Below are 23,879 nucleotides of genomic sequence, written 5' to 3' on the forward strand. Positions count from 1 at the left end.
AGGGTCATTACACAATGGTAAGAATACATTTACACTCGGGAGGTCTTATCGTTGGTGTTGAGGTCATCGTCAGGTTCACCATAATCACCTGGATCAGGGAACAGATCTGGAAGATAGTGGTCGTAGTCGTCTTCTTCATCAGTCTCATCATCGTCATTGCCTGGATGCTTACCCAGAAGGGGGTATGCCTGAGCTGAATCCTATCTGGCTGGTGAGATAGCAGTGGTTATCATTCTATTGACTAGACCACGTAGACAAGGAATACAACAGCATCCACACAAGGTCAGAATTGCAGCAAAAACTGCTATAGATATAAGCGCAGAGGAGACCAAAGTGCGATACTTCCCAAACACGTCCAGCCACGAGTCCCAGAATTCGGCATTAATGCCGCTGTGATCCTTCATCTTCTTGTTCAGTGTCCGCAGGCCCTCAATGGCCTGGGTCAGGCTTCCATCGGCTGCTGTGTTGTTCGGTATGAATGTGCAACACTGTTCTCCAAACATTGCACAGACTCCTCCTTTCTCAGTGAGTAGCATGTCCAGGGCTATGCGGTTCTGGAAGGCCATCAGTGAGGTGGCTGCCAGTTGGGAATGTACCGCTTTAAAACCTTCCTCTGTCCAGTTTCCCAATTTCTGCACGTTGTAGTGGATGTAGTTTATTCTGTCTACGTTCTTATTAATTGAGCACCACCAACAGATGGAGGATTCGAATCCAGCTGCTATCTGATCAGCCAGTTTGTACTCATCAGGCACTCCTCTGGGGACTCCTATTGCGTCAATATATGTTGGATCTCCCACTCCTTTCCAATCTCTTTTTACTCTATGCCAATTTTCAGGCACCACAGACTTTAGGTGCGTCAGCAAGTCCTTGGCTAAAATGGGAATGGCTTTTACTGGGAGGAGTAGGGACACTAAAGCACAGTAGCCTGACACATTCCTAGGCAATCTGTCAAAAATTCTATTATCTCCACACCACCACCACACGTCACTTCGGCTGACTGGTACAAATGAACCGTTTATCTGTATTATTCGACTACACCACTTAGTCTCGTTCAGATTTCCCAGTGGTTTCCCTGTTCCGGGCAGTTTGATACAGGAGAAATTTCCCAAAGCTACCTTTTCTGAGAATATTGGTTTGTTTTTTACCGCAGCCGCAACGGGGTAAATGTGGTCCCATACTGAACAATTGTGGTTTCGGTGTATTGTTGTATTTTTCATTACCACCAATAGGCAGTCGTCCGATATCGCTGCTGGAATCACCTGTAAAATTGGTCGGGGCCCCATACATACTACGCAATCCTGTTTTGTGGATTTTACTGCTTGCTCCGCCATCAGGAGCCAATTGTTATTTTGTCCGCTAATTCCCGTAGTTACCAAAACCCAATCATCTGCTGACAGAGGCCCTTTATGCAAGCGGGCCTGCTTGGCTCTTACAGACCCCGGTCCGGGGAGAAGGTCACCCAGTATTGTTTGATTCGTGGTGTCTCTTGAGGCATTTGTATTTGGTGTCTTTGGGCATAGCACAATCTTCCAGCAAGGATCATACCCCGCTTTGTATGCACACAGTGCAAACGTGTGACATATCCGTTCGATTGGTCTGCTTATCGGGAATTTTAATGAGTTTATTGTGAATGTCACTGTTTTGGTTCGGCCGCTGACTGTTAGGTTTGATATGATATTTTTCCAACTATACGCTTCGTCTGTCCACCCATAGGAATTTTGTGGCCAGGCGGACGGGTAGCCATTCGTCAGAAAGGTATTTCCCCACCAATGACTGGCACGGGGAAAACCTGTAGTCATGTAGAAATCATAAGCCAGCCATTGTCCAGGATCACCAATCCAGCTATCTTGTCTGAGGGCCAAAAAGGGTATCTGTACAACATAATAGATCCTGGGCGTGGTGTAACAGGCATAAAACCATTGGTAGGATGTTTCCTGGTCTTCACAAGGATTTAGTCCGCATAGTATCTGCCTCCCATGATTGTAGCAGGTTACTCCCTTTGAGGTAACCACATATCGTTTAACGCGGCGGATTGAATTTCCACTTGTAGTTTCGTCTGTTCTGGTTGTGATGTTCTCTACTTCCCCAAAGTCAATTCCCTTTTTCATTAATGGTGTCCACACGTGCATTCCCCATATAGTGACTGTTATGGCTCCTAACACTAATGCCCAGCAGCACAATGCTGTTTTCATCCATAATGGTGTATGGCGCGACATAGTCAGGATCTCCCTAAAGTCAGTGTCCTAAGTTTCTGGTCAGTGGCTTGTAATTTCTTCTGCTGATTTTCGTGTCTGCCCTGGATCTTAACACCAGAGCCACACACTATTATCAGACTTGCTCACTTTCCGTACTTACACTGGGTTTACAGAGATCACTTTCTTACAATGTGTTAAATGTATCCACGTTTGTCTTTCTCCTATTTTTAAGGCTGTGGGTGTAGTGAGCAGTACTTGGAATGGACCTTCCCACTTAGGTGAGTGCCAGTGTTTCCTCTTGATGCTTCTTATCAGTACCCAGTCTCCAGGTACCACTTTAGGGTCGTCCTGTGGAGAGATGGGATCATCAATGTTTGAGGTCCTGTCCTTTTGCTTTTCCAGCATCTTTCTCATATAATCAGCTAGGTTTGCTTCTTCTGGTATTTCCCATGGATTTCTGAACTGAGGTAATCTGTACGGTCGGCCAAAAAGGGTCTCATATGGTGTTAATCCTGCTGTACTTGTGATGTTTATATACATTTTGACTAAGTCCACGCACTGTGTCCATGGTCTGTTTGTTTCTTCCATCGCCTTCTTTAGCCTATTTTTAATTGTCCCATTCATTCTTTCCACTAGTCCTGCGCTTTGCGGGTGATATGCACAGTGGTTTTTTAGGTTTATGCAAAACAGTTGTCCAATGTTTCTCACAACTTGGTTTACAAAATGCGGTCCATTGTCACTATATATTTTTTCTGGTATACCATACCTAGGTACTATGTCTTTGCACTGTGCTTTTGCCACTGTTAATGCATCTGCATGTTTTGTGGGGAAGATCTCGACCCATTTTGAAAATGCATCAATAATGACCAAACAAAATTCTTTCCCTTCACTTTTGTTCAATTGAATATAATCCATGTGTATGGTCTGAAATGGATATTGTGGTTCAGGGAACTTTCCTCGTAGAGGTCTCAAATTCCCTTGCACATTGTGTTTTGCACATATCATGCATGCTTTACAAAATTGTTTTGAAAAATTATTAAATCCAAATGTTGTATACACTGTTTCGATTTATTTAATCATCCCCCCTGTCGAGACATGGGAAACACCATGGCTCGAAATAGCTGCCCATTTATACAAATTTTTGGGCAACACAGGTTTGTTAAGGGGTCACATGTAGAGACCGTCCTTGTTTTTGACGGCTCCATGTTTTCCCATAATTTCCTCTCACTGTCCGGGCTTTGATTTTGCATTTCTACCAAGAGATCAGGTGTTACTTCAGTTGCTTTATCAATTGTAAGTGTGTTAGGATCAGCAACCACATGAAGATGGCCTTCAGCAGCAGCTTTTGCAGATTCATCAGCGAACGCATTACCTTGGGAAATAAGATCAATCCCTTTTGTATGCGCTGCACATTTTCAAATAGCCAATTGACTGGGTAGCTGGACTGCTTCTAATAATTTGGTGAGCAGAGTGGCATGTGTGACAGGCTTCCCTGTTGAAGTGACCATTCCACGATTTTTCCACTGTTGAGCGAACACATGCACCGTGGAAAATGCGTATTGGCTATCAGTATAGATTGTGACAGATTGATCTCTGAAAATTTGGCAGGCTACGGTGAGAGCTACCAGTTCGGCCGCTTGTGCCGACATGTTAGCAGGTAGCTTGACAGCTTGTAGGACACTATCATGTGTCACTACCGCGTACCCAGTCATCGTTTCTCCTAGATGATTTTTCTTTGAGGAGCCGTCCACAAATACCACTGTGCCCTCTGAAAGAGATGTATCTTTTAAATCGGGTCTACATTTAGATACTCGTTGGGCTTCCTCCACACAGTCATGTGGTTCTCCATCCACTGGGATGGGCAAGAGTGTGGCAGGATTTAATGTTGTGCAGCGTTCAATAGTCAAATGGGGTTGAGATAGGAGCGTAGCCATACAAGAAAGATGACGTGCTGGAGACAGAAATGTCATATTTGTTTGTAGCAGCAATGCTGACACTGCATGGGGTACTTTTAGTATTAATGAATGGAAAAGCACAACTCCGGCAGAACTCTCTATAGCCATAGAGGCTGCTATTACTGCACGTACGCATGGAGGAAGTGCACAAGCAACACTGTCTAATTTGGAAGAATAGTAGGCAACCGGGCGAAGCCTTTCTCCATATTGCTGCGTCAATACAGAAGTCATAAAATGACCTTTGCAATCGACAGTTTGAACAAATGGTTTGTCATAATTTGGTAGGGCTAGAGCCGAGCTAGACACCAGACTTTGTTTGATTTGCACAAATGCCGCTTCCGCCTCTGGGGTCCACTTCAATGCTGTTGACATGGATATACTTTCGTCATACATTAATTTCAAGAGAGGAGACGTAATTTGCGCATAATCTGTAATCCAGCTACGGCAGTAACCAGTGATGCCTAAAAAGGACATCATCTGCTTTTTTGTCAATGGCTTGGGTGCCTGGAGAATAGCCGTCTTCCTGTCTTGAACAATAGTGCGTCCTTGTGCACTCAATTCATGTCCCAAATACTTTACTGTCGGGGACCACAACTGTAATTTGTTCTTGCTGACCTTATGTCCTTCCCTGGCTAGGTGATGTAAGGTGGCCAAAGTGTCTGTGATGCAGGTATCTTTGTCATGAGAGGCTATCAGAATGTCGTCTACGTACAAGAAAATCTGGCTACCACCTGGTGGTACAAATTTGGCCATACTAGCTGACATTACTTGCGAATAAATGGTTGGGCTTTCAGCATATCCTTGTGGCAATCGTGTATATGTATACCTTTGTCCTGCGTATGTGAAAGCGAACCAGAACTGGCTGTCTGGATCAACCGGGACAGAAAAGAAAGCATTACTAATATCAACAACAGTAAATACTTTAGCATCTGGTCGCAACGAATTTAACAACGTGTACGGATCCGGGACACAAGGAGCTCTTTGAACAACAGCATTGTTGACAGCTTGTAGTTCTTGCACCATTCTCCAACCTACGGAGGGAGGAGCCTTTTTTACCGGAAAGATAGGTGTGTTACATGGTGAATCGGGGCAGGGGATCAAGACTCCTGCCTTCAATAGATCTTGTATTACCGGTCGGATCCCTTCCGTCGCATCGGGTCTCAATGCCGGACACATGGGCGATATTCCATTTTTGGTCTAATTTGCACTGGTAGGGCTCCTTTTACTAGCCCTACATCAGAGGGTCCTTGGGACCAGAGGGTAGGTGGAACTTCCACCAACCTCTGCTCATCCTCTGGATTCAATAAATATGATCATGCTGTCTGTTGAGGATTATCGCAATGGTCAACACTACTCCCTGCTTCCAAATCCGTTCTATGGAGAAGGAGTACACGGAATAGACTGGTGGAAGGACTGAAAAATTCTCCACTCCCTGGATGGGATTCAACCCAATCGGTTGCATTTATGCCCTCTTTGACCATAAACCCTAGGCTTTGCCAAGTCACGAGATATGGTTTGAAGAGGGACATATGGAAGGGAGTCCCAGTCCTATGTAATCTCTGAATTTCTGGAGGAACATGAGAGACCGCAATTGCAGCTCTATTTTTCCCATCATGGTAAATACAGTCTGCTACTGCAGATGTTGGGGTTACTTCCTCCAAGAGGCTCTCATAGTTACCGTCCGGTCCTGGAGTACCCTTGAACCACAATGTGACATGGAGATCTTCCGGTTCATGTGTTTGTTCAGGATGAGACAACAATGTTTTAGCAAACGACAGAACAGATGCACCAAAAGAGGTGGGGCTAGCATCTCGTAGCTTCAGAAAATAATAATAGTAGCAGTTTAGGGCGTAATTTGAGCCTAAAGTAAAGACCTGCAGCTGATGTTGTCGTTTTACTCGCAACAGTCCATTGTCCGACACTAGAGACAGTCCCAATGCAGTTACACCATCTCGTCCGAGAAGATTAACCGGACATTGGGGCATCATCAATACAGAGATGCAACATGACTTCCTTTCTGGGTCCCGAATCCACACGGGTTGGGACACAGGGACAGCACATGTCTTCCCATTGGCTGCTCTTACCCAAAATGTTTCATCACTGGGCTGTAACCCTACCGGCCATGAGCAACATGTTGTTTTACATGTGCCCGAATCGCATAGGAAAACAACATGCTTCCCATTCATCATTAAAGTCACTTCCAGTTTAGGTACATCACTCATCAGCAGATCTTGAAGGTTTAGATCTGCCTCAGGGACTAAAGGTCCCGTTGATGTTGCTTGTCGGGCAGTTAGTCATTGCGGATTCTGTGTTTTTTGTGGGCAGTCCTTGGCGAAATGTCCTAATTTGCCGCAAACCCAACACTCATTTGACCTTCCAGCCCAGGGCTTTGGAGGAGCTGACTGGCCTTGGCCCTGCCAATTTCCTTGCCTGTCCTGCTTCCATTGCCTCTGTGGGTTTGATTGAAAATGTCCTCGGGGTGGGCCTCTAAAACGGCCCCGCCCACAAGGTGGTCCGAATTTTCTGCCTTGAAAAAAGACTTGGCCTTCCTGCCATTCAGACTCATCAGTATAGAAGGTAGTCACCTGTTTCCTTTTTGGAGCTGCCTTTTTTGTTTTCAGATTTCTTTCTGCGTGTATGGCGTGGTCTACATACTCTTGTAACCCAGCTGTTGGGAGCGTTATCATGTGTTTGTCTACCCATGCTTGGATATCTGATCTGGAGTTGGCATGGGGTGCATTTTTCAATTGTTGTTCATACACGCTATCATTTTTCAGTGGTAGAAGACCACTGTGCACTTTAAAAACTTTTTCCATTCGATGTCGATAGTCTTCGAATGGTTCATCATCTTTCTGTTTTGTGTGATTTATTTCTGTGTAATTTGACTTCTGCTGGTATTTCTGCTTAATTCTCAGCAGTAGTGCGGCCAATCGATCTTCCAATTCCTGACTATCATGGGCTAATGGAGTGTGGTCTGCCTCTGCAGGATCCCAATCTCCTTTTACATCAGCCCAATCCTTTGTCACAGTTGCCATTATGACTTGTTGAACTTCATCCCCTCTAAGATTGTAGGATTTAACCAAAGCGGTTATGTCAATAATGTACTGGGCTACATCTTCTCGTGGGGGAGTTACACCTTCCACAGCTGCCTTAACGTCTGCTTGTGTCCAGGTTCGGTACACAAGAATAGTTTTTGGTCCTGACGTATGTGGATTTGCCACATGAATCATTGGATAGACTCCTGATCCACCTGGTTCCTGATCAGCCGGTGGGGCTGATGGTCCAGGTTGATTTTCTTCATCTTTTGGTGTTTTGGATCGTGTTCTCATGACGTGTTGTGTAGGGTCTACATATGATGGGGGTTGTCCCTGTGATAAATCTGGATAGAGTTTATTCTCCTTTATTTCAGCTTCTGGCTGACTGTGTTTTGCAGTATCCAATTTTACTACCATTTCTACTTTTGGAGCCGCAGGCCCTGTCTCATTATCTTCTTGTCTGTGAAACATCACGTTCCCCTGCTCCTTCTTATCATTTACTGTTTCTTTCTGTCTTTCCTTTGCTTCTCTAAGGCCCTTCTTTCGTTTCTCAACTTCTTTTTCCCATGCTACAATTTCACCTTGACCTTCTTTTTCTTTCTTTTTCTCACTTGTTCCACACTTTTTCTCAATACTGTTCTTTAGTTTAGTTAATGACTCTTTCTGCAGGCGTCCATCAAATCCATGATCTTTTATCCACTTATCTAAGTGTTTTGTTGAATTTGGATCAATTTTATTCATGTATATCCAATCTTTTGTTTTTAGATCGTCCCGGGACTTAGGTCTCTCATTTTTACTGTTAGATTTTCCCATTTTGTGTTTTCAGAACGTTTTAGACCAGTGATGGTTTTGCCCCTACAGGGTCCTAATCCACTGGTGTTGTTACAATCACAGGGTAGTAATCAACTATTCTGAGAAGTGCGTTCCCTTTCGCCACCCCGGAGGGCACGGGAAGGCCTTGCCTTTGCTTCTTCTCAAAACTTACTACTTACTTTCCTGTGAGATTTTCATAGAGGGGAGTCGAAGTGACTCCACACTCTCACTCAGTCACTTTTATTACACTCACACACAGTTATTTTATTTACACAAATACATAGAAACACTTTTAATAACCGTACGCGTATTCTTAGGTCAGGGGAGCTCGCCCTCCCGTGGAATTTAACTAATGTCCTGCATTAGGGGACTCCACCATCCCTGCGAGGTTTAACTGCCTTTTCACTGTGCACTTATTTCCCTGTTTAACTGTGACTTTCTGTCACTATTTCACTATTTCAACATTTCTATTTTACGCAGCCTACTGCCACCATTCACAACAACAATTTTATCAGAATCAAATTCTATACTCACACTCCGTCGGTCTCTTTCCTTCTCGGTGATCCCGTCAACCTTTCAGATCCCAGCCAACGGATTGAGCCAGTCCCGTCAAAGGGTCTGAGTTACCTTGGCCAAGGATTTCTCTGGTGTCGTTCACGCTCGCTGGAACCGTCAGGTCTGTTGGGATCCCGGACAAGCCCCCAGTCTTTGTCGGGTTCAGAATACTGTACCTTTGATAAGAGGAAGAGACAACCAGGCAATAAAACAAGTGAGAGATAGAATTCAATTTAAGCTCGCGAGGAGTGCAGTCAGGCTGTACACCAAAGCTACACTAAAGTCTGGCCTGCGCTCCCGCTCTTTTTATTTAGGTCTTCCCTACATACATGGGCGGTACAGCTCCTGAGGGGAAGAGTGATAGCGCGTGAGCTGTTGCCGCAGAACTGTTGATTGCACAATACATTCAGGATGTTCAGAGCCTTTTTAATCTTGGGCTCGGTTAAGATGTGTTTAAGACATCTAACTATTAATCACACTTCTTCTGACAAAAGGACTGATGTATCACAATCACACTGTGGTTGGAACATTCAATTCTCTATTGCAGAAACACGTCATGTCACATATCTTAAGTAACCTTCACCCATCACATCAGTACAATACACTTTATCAGAGCAGAGAGAACTACATTCTTACCAGAGCAGAGAACACAAAACATGCATGATAAAATAAAACAGTGTATCTACAGAATAACTCCAACACCATGGACTAAGTGTGATCCAAGCGTGAAAGAGTAAAAAGAAAAAGTCAAGAGAACAAATCCAATAAGCATTGCTGTTATTTTAGGCTGCAAGCCAATTTTATTAAGTGTGGAGGATTTGTTACAGTCGACACACCACATATACATTGGATTAAAAGTTTATTAACTACAGTATGGTATGCTTACTTTTGTTATTTATTCTGTATAACTTCCATTATCTACTGGAGAAATCTTTGAACCACGTCACTGCAGACACTAGGTTGCAGGTTGTACACTATCAATCAATCAATCAACTTTTTTCTTGTATAGCGCCAAATCACAACAAACAGTTGCCCCAAGGCGCTCCACATTGCAAGGCAAGGCCATACAATAATTATGAAACACAGTCTACGTCTAAAGCAACATAACCAAGGGATGGTCCAGGGTCACCCGATCCAGCCCTAACTATAAGCCTTAGCGAAAAGGAAAGTTTTAAGCCTAATCTTAAAAGTAGAGAGGGTATCTGTCTCCCTGATCTGAATTGGGAGCTGGTTCCACAGGAGAGGAGCCTGAAAGCTGAAGGCTCTGCCTCCCATTCTACTCTTACAAACCCTAGGAACTACAAGTAAGCCCGCAGTCTGAGAGCGAAGCGCTCTAATGGGGTAATATGGTACTACGAGGTCCCTAAGATAAGATGGGACCTGATTATTCAAAACCTTATAAGTAAGAAGAAGAATTTTAAATTCTATTCTAGCATTAACAGGAAGCCAATGAAGGGAGGCCAACACGGGTGAGATATGCTCTCTCCTGCTAGTCCCCGTCAGTACTCTAGCTGCAGCATTCTGAACCAACTGAAGGCTTTTTAGGGAACTTTTAGGACAACCTGATAATAATGAATTACAATAGTCCAGCCTAGAGGAAACAAATGCATGAATTAGTTTTTCAGCATCACTCTGAGACAAGACCTTTCTGATTTTAGAGATATTGCGTAAATGCAAAAAGGCAGTCCTACATATTTGTTTAATATGCGCTTTGAATGACATATCCTGATCAAAAATAACTCCAAGATTTCTCACAGTATTACTAGAGATCAGGGAAATGCCATCCAGAGTAACAATCTGGTTAGACACCATGCTTCTAAGATTTGTGGGGCCAAGTACAATAACTTCAGTTTTATCTGAGTTTAAAAGCAGGAAATTAGAGGTCATCCATGTCTTTATGTCTGTAAGACAATCCTGCAGTTTAGCTAATTGGTGCGTATCCTCTGGCTTCATGGATAGATAAAGCTGGGTATCATCTGCGTAACAATGAAAATTTAAGCAATACCGTCTAATAATACTGCCCAAGGGAAGCATGTATAAAGTGAATAAAATTGGTCCTAGCACAGAACCTTGTGGAACTCCATAATTAACTTTAGTCTGTGAAGAAGATTCCCCATTTACATGAACAAACTGTAATCTATTAGACAAATATGATTCAAACCACCGCAGCGCAATGCCTTTAATACCTATGACATGCTCTAATCTCTGTAATAAAATTTTATGGTCAACAGTATCAAAAGCAGCACTGAGGTCCAACAGAACAAGCACAGAGATAAGTCCACTGTCCGAAGCCATAAGAAGATCATTTGTAACCTTCACTAATGCTGTTTCTGTACTATGATGAATTCTAAAACCTGACTGAAACTCTTCAAATAGACCATTCCTCTGCAGGTGATCAGTTAGCTGTTTTACAACTACCCTCTCAAGAATCTTTGAGAGAAAAGGAAGGTTGGAGATTGGCCTATAATTAGCTAAGATAGCTGGGTCAAGTGATGGCTTTTTAAGTAATGGTTTAATTACTGCCACCTTAAAGGCCTGTGGTACATAACCAACTAACAAAGATAGATTGATCATATTTAAGATTGAAGCATTAAATAATGGTAGGACTTCCTTGAGCAGCCTGGCAGGAATGGGGTCTAATAAGCATGTTGATGGTTTGGATGAAGTAACTAATGAAAATAACTCAGACAGAACAATCGGAGAGAAAGAGTCTAACCAAATACCGGCATCACTGAAAGCAGCCAAAGATAACGATACATCTTTGGGATGGTTATGAGTAATTTTTTCTCTAATAGTCAAAATTTTGTTAGCAAAGAAAGTCATGAAGTCATTACTAGTTAAAGTTAATGGAATACTCAGCTCAATAGAGCTCTGACTCTTTGTCAGCCTGGCTACAGTGCTGAAAAGAAACCTGGGGTTGTTCTTATTTTCTTCAATTAGTGATGAGTAGAAAGATGTCCTAGCTTCACGAAGGGCTTTCTTATAGAGCAACAAACTCTTTTTCCAGGCTAAGTGAAGATCTTCTAAATTAGTGAGACGCCATTTCCTCTCCAACTTACGGGTTATCTGCTTTAAGCTACGAGTTTGTGAGTTATACCACGGAGTCAGACACTTCTGATTTAAAGCTCTCTTTTTCAGAGGAGCTACAGCATCCAAAGTTGTCTTCAATGAGGATGTAAAACTATTGACAAGATACTCTAACTCCCTTACAGAGTTTAGGTAGCTACTCTGCTCTGTGTTGGTATATGACATTAGAGAACATAAAGAAGGAATCATATCCTTAAACCTAGTTACAGCGCTTTCTGAAAGACTTCTAGTGTAATGAAACTTATTCCCCACTGCAGGGTAGTCCATCAGGGTAAATGTAAATGTTATTAAAAAATGATCAGACAAAAGGGAGTTTTCAGGGAATACTGTTAAGTCTTCTATTTCCATACCATAAGTCAGAACAAGATCTAAAATATGATTAAAGTGGTGGGTGGACTCATTTACTTTTTGAGCAAAGCCGATAGAGTCTAATAATAGATTAAATGCAGTGTTGAGGCTGTCATTCTCAGCATCTGTGTGGATGTTAAAATCGCCCACTATAATTATCTTATCTGAGCTAAGCACTAAGTCAGACAAAAGGTCTGAAAATTCACAGAGAAACTCACAGTAACGACCAGGTGGACGATAGATAATAACAAATAAAACTGGTTTTTGGGACTTCCAATTTGGATGGACAAGACTAAGAGACAAGCTTTCAAATGAATTAAAGCTCTGTCTAGGTTTTTGATTAATTAATAAGCTGGAATGGAAGATTGCTGCTAATCCTCCGCCCCGGCCCGTGCTACGAGCATTCTGACAGTTAGTGTGACTCAGGGGTGTTGACTCATTTAAACTAACATATTCATCCTGCTGTAACCAAGTTTCTGTTAGGCAGAATAAATCAATACGTTGATCAATTATTATATCATTTACCAACAGGGACTTAGAAGAAAGAGACCTAATGTTTAATAGACCACATTTAACTGTTTTAGTCTGTGGTGCAATTGAAGGTGCTATATTATTTTTTCTTTTTGAATTTTTATGCTTAAATAGATTTTTGCTAGTTATTGGTGGTCTGGGAGCAGGCACCGTCTCTACGGGGATGGAGTAATAGGGGGATGGCAGGGGGAGAGAAGCTGCAGAGAGGTGTATAAGACCACAGCTCTGCCTCCTGGTCCCAACGCTAGACAGTCACAGTTTGGAGGATCCCAAAAAATTGGCCAGATTTCTAGAAATGAGAGCTGCTCCCTCTAAAGTGGGATGGATGCCGTCTCTCCTAACAAGACCAGGTTTTCCCCAGAAGCTTTGCCAATTATCAATGAAGCCCACCTCATTTTTTGGACACCACTCAGACAGCCAGCAATTCAAGGAGAACATGCGGCTAAACATGTCACTCCCGGTCTGATTGGGGAGGGGCCCAGAGAAAACAACAGAGTCCGACATTGTTTTTGCAAAGTTACACACCGATTCAATGTTAATTTTAGTGACCTCCGATTAGCGTAACCGAGTGTCATTACTGCCGACGTGAATTACAATCTTACCAAATTTACGCTTAGCCTTAGCCAGCAATTACAAATGTCCTTCGATGTCGCCTGCTCTGGCCCCCGGAAGACAATTGACAATGGTTGCTGGTGTCGCTAACTTCACATTTCTCAAAACAGAGTCGCCAATAACCAGAGTTTGATCCTCGGCGAGTGTATCGTCGAGTGGGGAAAAACGGTTAGAGATGTGAACGGGTTGACGGTGTACACGGGGATTCTGTTTAGGGCTACGCTTCCTCCTCACAGTCACCCAGTCAGCCTGCCTTCCCGACTGCACGGGGTCTGCCAGGGGGGAACTAACGGCGGCTAAGCTACCTTGGTCCGCACCGACTACAGGGGCCTGGCTAGCTGTAGAATTTTCCACGGTGCGGAGCCGAGCCTCCAATTCGCCCAGCCTGGCCTCCAAAGCTACGAATAAGCTGCACTTATTACATGTACCGTTACTGCTAAAAGAGGCCGAGGAATAACTAAACATTTCACACCCAGAGCAGAAAAGTACGGGAGAGACAGGAGAAGCCGCCATGCTAAAATGGCTAAGAGCTAGTAGCTACGCTAAGCTAGCGGATTCCCAAACAGGGAATCCGACACTAGACAGGCTGTGGAGCAGCACAGGTAACGCACGACAACAGTGCTAAAATAAAATAAAAATCCACTAGACAGGCTGTGGAGCAGCACAGGTAACGCACAACAACAGTGCTAAAAAATAAAATAAAATAAAAATAAAAATCCACTGGACAGGCTGTGGAGCAGCACAGGCAACGCACGACAACAGTGCTAAAACAAAATAAAAATCCACTAGACAGGCTGTGGAGCAGCACAGGTAACGCACGACAACAGTGCTAAAATAAAATAAAAATCCACTAGACAGGCTGTGGAGCAGCACAGGTAACGCACAACAACAGTGCTAAAAAATAAAATAAAATAAAAATAAAAATCCACTGGACAGGCTGTGGAGCAGCACAGGTAACGCACAACAACAGTGCTAAAAAATAAAATAAATAAAAATAAAAATCCACTGGACAGGCTGTGGAGCAGCACAGGCAACGCACGACAACAGTGCTAAAACAAAATAAAAATCCACTAGACAGGCTGTGGAGCAGCACAGGTAACGCACGACAACAGTGCTAAAACAAAATAGAAATCCACTAGACAGGCTGTGGAGCAGCACAGGTAACGCACAACAACAGTGCTAAAACAAAATAAAAATCCACTAGACAGGCTGTGGAGCAGCACAGGTAACGCACAACAACAGTGCTAAAACAAAATAAAAATCCACTAGACAGGCTGTGGAGCAGCACAGGTAACGCACGACAACAGTGCTAAAACAAAATAAAAATCCACTAGACAGGCTGTGGAGCAGCACAGGTAAGGCACAACAACAGTGCTAAAACAAAATAAAAATCCACTGGACAGGCTGTGGAGCAGCACAGGTAACGCACAACAACAGTGCTAAAAAATAAAATAAAATAAAAATAAAAATCCACTGGACAGGCTGTGGAGCAGCACAGGCAACGCACGACAACAGTGCTAAAACAAAATAAAAATTCACTAGACAGGCTGTGGAGCAGCACAGGTAACGCACGACAACAGCGCTAAATAAAAATCCACTGGACAGGCTGTGGAGCAGTACAGGTAACGCACGACAACAGCGCCCAAAAAAATAAAATCAAAATCAAAATCCACTGGACAGGCTGTGGAGCAGCACAGGTAACGCATGACAACAGTGCTAAAAAATAAAATAAAAATCCACTGGACAGGCTGTGGAGCAGCACAGGTAACGCACGACAACAGTGCTAAAAAAAATAAATAAATAAATAAATAAAATAAAATAATAAAATAAAAATCCACTGGACAGGCTGCGGAGCAGCACAGGTAACACACGACAACAGTGGTAAAAAATAAATAAAAATCCACTAGACAGGCTGTGGAGCAGCACAGGTAACACACGACAACAGTGCCAAAAAAAATAAAATCAAAATCCACTGGACAGGCTGTGGAGCAGCACAGGCAACGCACGACAACAGTGCTAAAACAAAATAAAAATCCACTAGACAGGCTGTGGAGCAGCACAGGTAACGCACAACAACAGTGCTAAAATAAAATAAAAATCCACTAGACAGGCTGTGGAGCAGCACAGGTAACGCACAACAACAGTGCTAAAAAATAAAATAAAATAAAATAAAAATCCACTGGACAGGCTGTGGAGCAGCACAGGTAACGCACAACAACAGTGCTAAAAAATAAAATAAAATAAAAATTAAAATTCTCTGGACAGGCTGTGGAGCAGCACAGGCAACGCACGACAACAGTGCTAAAACAAAATAAAAATCCACTAGACAGGCTGTGGAGCAGCACAGGTAACGCACAACAACAGTGCTAAAATAAAATAAAAATCCACTAGACAGGCTGTGGAGCAGCACAGGTAACGCACAACAACAGTGCTAAAAAATAAAATAAAATAAAAATAAAAATCCACTGGACAGGCTGTGGAGCAGCACAGGTAACGCACAACAACAGTGCTAAAAAATAAAATAAAATAAAAATTAAAATTCTCTGGACAGGCTGTGGAGCAGCACAGGCAACGCACGACAACAGTGCTAAAACAAAATAAAAATCCACTAGACAGGCTGTGGAGCAGCACAGGTAACGCACGACAACAGTGCTAAAACAAAATAGAAATCCACTAGACAGGCTGTGGAGCAGCACAGGTAACGCACGACAACAGTGCTAAAACAAAATAAAAATCCGCTAGACAGGCTGTGGAGCAGCACAGGTAACGCACGACAACAGTGCTAAAACAAAATAAAAATCCACTAGACAGGCTGTGGAGCAGCACAGGTAACGCACGACAACAGTGCTAAAACAAAATAAAAATCCACTAGACAGGCTGTGGAGCAGCACAGGTAACGCACAACAACAGTGCTAAAACAAAATAAAAATCCACTGGACAGGCTGTGGAGCAGCACAGGTAACGCACAACAACAGTGCTAAAAAATAAAATAAAATAAAAATAAAAATCCACTGGACAGGCTGTGGAGCAGCACAGGCAACGCACGACAACAGTGCTAAAACAAAATAAAAATCCACTAGACAGGCTGTGGAGCAGCACAGGTAACGCACGACAACAGCGCTAAATAAAAATCCACTGGACAGGCTGTGGAGCAGCACAGGTAACACACGACAACAGTGCCAAAAAACAAAACAAAAATCCACTGAACAGGCTGTGGAGCAGCACAGGTAACACACGACAACAGTGGTAAAAAATAAAATAAAAATCCACTGGACAGGCTGTGGAACAGCACAGGTAACGCACGACAACAGTGCTAAAAAATAAAATAAAAATCCACTGAACAGGCTGTGGAGCAGCACAGGCAACGCACGACAACAGCGCCAAAAAATAAAATAAAAATCCACTGAACAGGCTGTGGAGCAGCACAGGTAACGCACGACAACAGTGCTAAAAAATAAAATAAAAATCCACTGGACAGGCTGTGGAGCAGCACAGGTAACGCACGACAACAGTGCTAAAAAATAAAATAAAAATCCACTGGACAGGCTGTGGAGCAGCACAGGTAACGCACGACAACAGTGCTAAAATAAAATAAAAATCCACTAGGCAGGCTGTGGAGCAGCACGACAACAGTGCTAAAAAATAAAATAAAAATAAAAACGAAAGCGTTAGCAAGCTAGTTAGCTTGCCAACGCTGATGAAGGTTAGCTGATAAAAGAGCTCCGTCGCGATGCTTCGACCGTTAGAGGTCTTCTTTAGGCGTTGGAGCACGGTGAAAAAGTAAAAAAAAAGTAAAAAAGTCTTGAAAAAGACTGTTAATTCAAAGAACTCAAACAGCTCAGTTCAAACAGCTAACAGATACAGCAAAACACCGCTGTGCTCCGGACTATGGGTTTGAGGACGACTGCAGTGGTGCTGTTGGACCTGTCACTAAAGCCTGGTTCACACGGCAAGATAACTAGGCCAATATCTGACCCGATGTTCCCTTTCCGACAATCTTAAGGATGCCCCGACTATCGTGATGATGCTAAAAATAATCTTATCAAATTTTCCAGCCGTGTGTGGTGTGTTAAGAGCGCTCTGATGTCAGGAACTCTCCGACTGCAAATTGGGGATATTCAACATGTTGGATTGTCTTGGCCCGATATCGCAGCGTGTGTGGTGTCCCCCGAGCACAAACAAGCACACAGACTGCTGATTGTGACGTGTAGCCAATCAGAAAGCAAGGTGGCTGACGCAGGGAGCGGAATCTAACATCAAAACAGCTGTTATGGCTTACTAGAAAGTCCAGTGGTCACTCAGTCTCCACTCCTTTAAAGAACGCCTTTTCTTTTTGTATCGTTTTTTTCCCCTCTGTTGTAAATAGTCCACAAACTATCTCCGTTTGTTTACTCTAAAGTCATTTAATCTTGAGAGATTTTGTAAGATTTCCTGTCTGACCTGGGAATGTTCATGTATGAAATCTGTTTGTGTGTGGTGTGTTGTTTTTACCTTGTGGCTGCACACCACACACTGTACAACCAACACTGTTAGATCTATGATTTTTATCTTAACATGTGTGGTCTCTCAGGTTGTACATCATGGCTGATGCTGAGACCCTGATACATGCATTTATCTCTTCTAGATTTGACTACTGCAATGTTCTATTTTCTGGTTTACCACAGTCCAGCATTAGGGGTCTCCAACTGGTTCAAAATGCTGCAGCCAGACTTCTGACACGAAGCAGTATGTTCAACCACATTACACCCATTTCGGCATCCCTTCACTGGCTTCCTGTCCCAGTGAGATGAGATTTTAAGGTTCTGCTACTAGTCTGTAAAATTGTTCACAGACTGGCACCTCCCTACCTAGCTGACCTAATTAAACCTTACATACCGACCCGGGCTTTGCATTCTCAGGGTGCAGGACTACTTTGTGTCCCTAGGGTGACTAAGAAGTCTTTGGGTCATAGAGCTTTCTCTTATCGTGACCCTGTTCTGTGGAATGATCTCCCTGCACCAATAAAACAGTCAGATTCTGTGGAGACTGTCAAGTCCAGATTTAAGACGCACTTATTTTCCCTTTCGTATGGCTAGCATACTGGCATTGTATAGTTGTACGCTTTTTACTTTTTAAATTCATTTTATTCGGAAACTGAGCATGCTGCGGCCTCAACTTTACCTAAATTCTGGGTCTTTTAGTGAAGCTTGGGGCTAGTGGCCAGCGATCACCTTAGTATTTCTTGTTTTTCTTGTTGTTTGATGCTGGCAAATTATACTATTTCTTGTCTTTGTGATGCCTGATTCTATTTTTTCTCTCTGTTTAATGTGCAGCTCCATCCAGAGATGGGTGTGGTATTTGTGCTGGAGACCCTCCTGTCCTATGCACCAACAGCATTTCCTGTATATTTGTTTTGTGAATTGTTCTGTAATTTGTGTGTAGCATGGCCCAAGCAGAGGGTCACTCCTTTGAGTCTGGTCTGCTTGAGGTTTCTTCCTCAGAGGGAGTTTTTCCTTACCACTGTTGCTCTGGGGGATAGTAAGGTTAGACCTTACTTGTGTGATGCACCTTGAGGCAACTCTGTTGTAATTTGGCACTATATAAATGAAAATAAACTGAATTGAAATTGAAATGTCAGGCTGCTGCCATGCAAGGTGCCCACTACACACTGGGAGCAACTATGGGATTAAGGACCTTGCCCGAGGGCCCTTAGTGATTTTCCGGTCAGACTGGGATTTGAACCAAGGATCCTCTGGTCTCAAGCCCAACACTTAACCACTAGGCCATCACCTCCAATGTACGGTTTATACCAGGATGACATGTGAGCTTAGATGAGTGGCAAAATTGAAACGAAGAGGCAACTTGAGACTCCCCCACCTGAGTCTGGGTGTTGTCTCTGAGCATCTTGGATAAGTTGCTTGACATCCCAAGTGAGGTTCCCCACAATGACTGAGGAAGGAAGGATGTGTTCTGCAGTACCTGAGTCCGTATCTGGGGAGAATCGTCTTGATAATGCATCTGTTTTTGTGTTCTGGGGTCCAAGTCTGTCAGTGATAGAAAAGTTAAAATGTCCAAAAAAAAAAGAGCCCACCTGGCATTATGGCCATTGAGCCTCTTAGCACATTGAAAGGTAGCGTGGACCCCTCCACCCAGTGCCTCCACTCCTCCAGGGCCTCTTTGATGGATAGCAGTTCTCAGTTACCTACATCATGGTTTACCTCAGCTGGAGACAGGCAGTAAGAAAAAAAAATGCATAAGGATGTAATCTATTACCTGACTCATTTTGGAAAAGGATAGCCCTAATCCCACTATTGGAGGCATCGACCTCCACCGTGAGCTGGCAGCTAGGGTCTGGCTGAATGAGAATGGGTGTGGAGGTGAACAGGCTTTGAAGATGGATACAGCCCCAGGCAGGTGTAGGTGTCCAGCTGTATGCTGTCTTCGGTGAGGTAACGGCAGTGAGTGGTAAACTGACATGACTATAATTACAGATGAATTTGCGATTGAAATTAGTGAACCCGAGGAACCGTTGAAGCTGTTTTAGTGTAGTGGGAGTTGGCCATTCATGTACTGCATGGATCTTTACAGGATCCAGTTTTATTTGCCTGTCCACAATGATAAACCCTAGAATGAAATACAACCCCAATTCCAGTAAAAGTGGGACATTGTATAAAATGTAAATAAAAACAGAATACAATGACTTGCAAATCCTCCGCAACCTATGTTCAATTGAATAGACCACAAAGACAAGATATTTAATGTTCAAACTGATAAACTTTGTTTTTTTTGTACAAATATTTGGTCATTTTAAAATGGATGCCTGCAACACATTTCAAAAAAGTTGGGATGAGGCAACAAAAGACTGGGAAAGTTGATGAATGCTCAAAGAACACCTAATTGGAAACACATGATTGTCATGATTGGGTATAAAAGGAGCATCTCCAAAAGGCTCAGCCATTCACAAGCAAAGATGGGGTTAGGATCACCACTTTGTGAACAACTGCATAAAAAATAGTCCAACAGTTTAAGAACAATGTTTCTCAATGTTCAGTTGCAAGGAATTTAGAGATTCCAGCATCTACAGTCCATAATATAATCAGAAGATTCAGAGAATCTGGAGAACTTTCTACACGTAAGCGCCAAGGCCGGAAGCCAACATTGAATGCCCATGACCTTCGATCCCTCGGGCAGCACTGCATTAAAAACCAACATCACTGTGTAAAGGATCATACTGTGTGGGTCAGGAACACTTCAGAAAACCATTGTCAGTTAACACAGTTCATCACTACATCTACAAGTGCAAGTTAAAGGTCTACCATGCAAAGCTACAGCCATACAGTAGTGTTCAGAATAATAGTAGTGCTATGTGACTAAAAAGATTAATCCAGGTTTTGAGTATATTTCTTATTGTTACATGGGAAACAAGGTACCAGTAGATTCAGTAGATTGTCACAAATCCAACAAGACCAAGCATTCATGATAGGCACACTGTTAAGGCTATGAAATTGGGCTATTAGTAAAAAAAAAAAAAGTAGAAAAGGGGGTGTTCACAATAATAGTAGCATCTACTGTTGATGCTACAAACTCAAAACTATTATGTTCAAACTGCTTTTTTTAGCAATCCTGGGAATCACTAAACTAGTATTTAGTTGTATAACCACAGTTTTTCATGATTTCTTCACATCTGCGAGGCATTAATTTTGTTGGTTTGGAACCAAGATTTTGCTCATTTACTAGTGTGCTTGGGGTCATTGTCTTGTTGAAACACCCATTTCAAGGGTATGTCCTCTTCAGCATAAGGCAATATGACCTCTTCAAGTATTTTGACATATCCAAACTGATCCATGATACCTGGTATGCCATATATAGGCCCAACACCATAGTAGGAGAAACATGTCCATATCATGATGCTTGCACCACCATGCTTCACTGTCTTCACTGTGAACTGTGGCTTGAATTCAGAGTTTGAAGGTCGTCTCACAAACTGTCTGCAGCCCTTGGACCCAAAAAGAACAGTTTTACTCTTATCAGTCCACAAAATATTCCTCCATTTCTCTTTAGGCCAGTTGATGTGTTCTTTGGCAAATTGTAACCTCTTCTGCACATCTTTTATTTAACAGAGGGACTTTGCGGGGGATTCTTGCAAATAAATTAGCTTCACACAGGCGTCTTCTGTCACAGCACTTACAGGTAACTCCAGACTGTCTTTGATCATCCTGGAGCTGATCAATGGGTGAGCCTTTGCCATTGTGGTTATTCTATTCATTTTGATGGTTGTTTTCCATTTTCTTCCACGCGTCTCTGTTTTTTTTTTTTTTTTTTGTCCATTTTAAAGCATTGGAGATCATTGTAGATGAACAGCCATTTTTTGCACCTGTGTATAAGTTTTCCCCTCTCCAAACAACTTTTTAATCGAACTACACTGTTCTGCTGAACAATATCTTGAACATCCCATTTTCCTCAGGCTTTCAAAGAGAAAAGCATGTTCAACAGGTGCTGTCTTCGTCCTTAAATAGGGGACACCTGATTCACACCTGTTTGTTCCACAAAACTGACAAACTCACTGACCGAATTGCCACACTACTATTATTGTGAACACCCCCTTTTCTACTTTCTTTTACTAATAGCCCAATTTCATAGCCTTAAGAGTGTGCATATCATGAATGCTTGGTCTTGTTGGATTTGTGAGAATCTACTGAATCTACTGGTACCTTGTTTCCCATGTAACAATAGGAAATATACTCAAAACCTGGATTAATCTTTTTAGTCACATAGCACTACTATTATTCTGAACACTACTGTACATCAACAACATCCAGAAACGCCGCCACCTTCTCTGGGCCTGAGCTCATTTGACATGGACAGATGCAAAGTGGAAAAGTGTGCTGTGGTCTGATGAGTCCACATTTTAAATTGTTTTTAGAAATCATGGACGTCGTGTCCTCTGGACAAAAGAGGAAAAAGACCATCCAGATTGTTACCAGTACAAAGTTCAAAAGCCAGCATCTGTGATGGCATGGGGGTGTGTTAATGCCCATGGCATGGACAACTTATACATCTGTGATGGCATCAACAATTCTGAAACGTACATCCAGGTTTTGGAGCAACACATGTTGCCATCCAAGCAATGTCTTTTACAGGGAAGAGTGCAGGTACTGGACTGGCCTGCCTGCAGTCCAGACCTGTCACCCACTGAAATTGTGTGGTGCATTATGAAGCGCAAAATATGACAACGGAGACCCGGACTGTTGAACAACTGAAGTCATATATTAAGCAAGAATGGGAAAGAATTCCACCTACAAAGCTTCAACAATTAGTGTCCTCGGTTCCCAAATGCTTACTGAGTGTTGTTAGAAGGAAAGGTGATGTAACACAGTGGTAAACATACCACTGTCCCAGCTTTTTTGAAATGTATTGCAGGCATCCATTTCAAAATGAGCAAATATTTGCACAAAAACAATAAAGTTTATCAGTTTGAACATTAAATATCTTGTCTTTGTGGTGTATTCAGTTGAATATAGGTTAAAGAGGATTTGCACATCATTGTATTTTTTTCTTTTTTTTACAACGTCCCAACTTCATTGGAACTGGGGTTGTAGAGGGTAAATGGAAAGCACATTTCTTTGCTTTGACAAACAGCAAGTTCTCCCACAGCCGCTTGACGACCTGACAAGCATGTATCTGGTGTCCCTTCTGATCCTTTGAAAAAATGAGAATGTCATCTAAATAGACGACCACAAACCGATCCAGAAAATTGTGCAGCACATCGACTAGTGTCTGGAAGTTTGCCAGGGCGTTGGTAAGCCCTAAAGACATTACCCGATATTCGAAATAGCCCAGGGGGGGTCTTGAGTGTGGACTTCCATTCATCGCTCTACCCTCATGTGGACCAAATGATAAGCGTTGCAGTGATATAATTTGGTGAAGATGGAAGCACCGGGCAGGGGTTTGAATATGGAACTGAGAAGTGGAATGTGATACTTAACCCAGCACACATGTATGTCTTGAAACCGGGAAAATCATTCTGCTGAATGCAGCTCTTTGTGTTGCCTGTGGAAATGTGATGTCATCCTGTGGCTTGTTTACTTTGTTTACTTTATGGTGTTGTACATGAACTTGCAGTGTCCCTTCTCTAATAAATTATTATTATTATAATTATCCATCTATCAGAGATACAAAGCCACTTGGAGACCTATAGGTTTAGTGATATTTGCCACCACACAAATTATTTCAATCCTTTACTAATCAATTTACTCAATCTGTCATAGTGTGACACTGCCTTAACATTCTAAAGCCCAAGATAATTAGTTCCAGCATCTTATTTAGTCTCACCAACAGTTCAAAAATATTTTAATTGAAGACATTGATGAGGAAAAAAAGCAAAAATTTGTCATATTTGAGAAGCTAGTTGTTGCCTGCTATATTAAAGTTTTAAAATGTTGTTAGGACCTTTAAGAAAAAGAGAAGCATACAAGAAATAGAGACACATTACTTTCAAGAGACCCAGAGGTTGATTCAATGTGACTTTTTGACATTCAGTAGTAATATCATGTTGGCCTGTAAAAACAGGAAAGTCTTGATGATGTTTAGAATTTAGACTGAATCAGTTATTTACACCAAAACTTGTGGCCTGTGTTATCCAGAACCAGGCAATTCTGTGGTTATGACACAGACTGGACAATTACCATGTTGGCTTAACCAGGAGACACCAAAGGGCCAAGGCAAAAATATTCATATACCATCATCCTTTTTCCATTTCTGTCCACAGT

At 42.6% G+C, this 23,879-nt stretch overlaps 1 long non-coding RNA gene across 1 annotated transcript; it reads right to left on the minus strand.

The window, feature by feature from the left end:
- Positions 1 to 4,334: 4,334 nt before the first annotated feature.
- Positions 4,335 to 23,182, minus strand: LOC117511541. The gene is made up of 3 exons (XR_004560955.1): positions 23,106 to 23,182; positions 19,494 to 19,496; positions 4,335 to 4,346 (listed from the first exon to the last, which is right to left on the minus strand). It is a non-coding gene; the product is annotated as an uncharacterized LOC117511541 (long non-coding RNA).
- Between the last annotated feature and the right edge of the window lie 697 nt (positions 23,183 to 23,879).

This window comes from Thalassophryne amazonica, chromosome 1 (assembly GCF_902500255.1).
Source record: "Thalassophryne amazonica chromosome 1, fThaAma1.1, whole genome shotgun sequence".
Lineage (NCBI taxonomy): Eukaryota > Metazoa > Chordata > Actinopteri > Batrachoidiformes > Batrachoididae > Thalassophryne > Thalassophryne amazonica.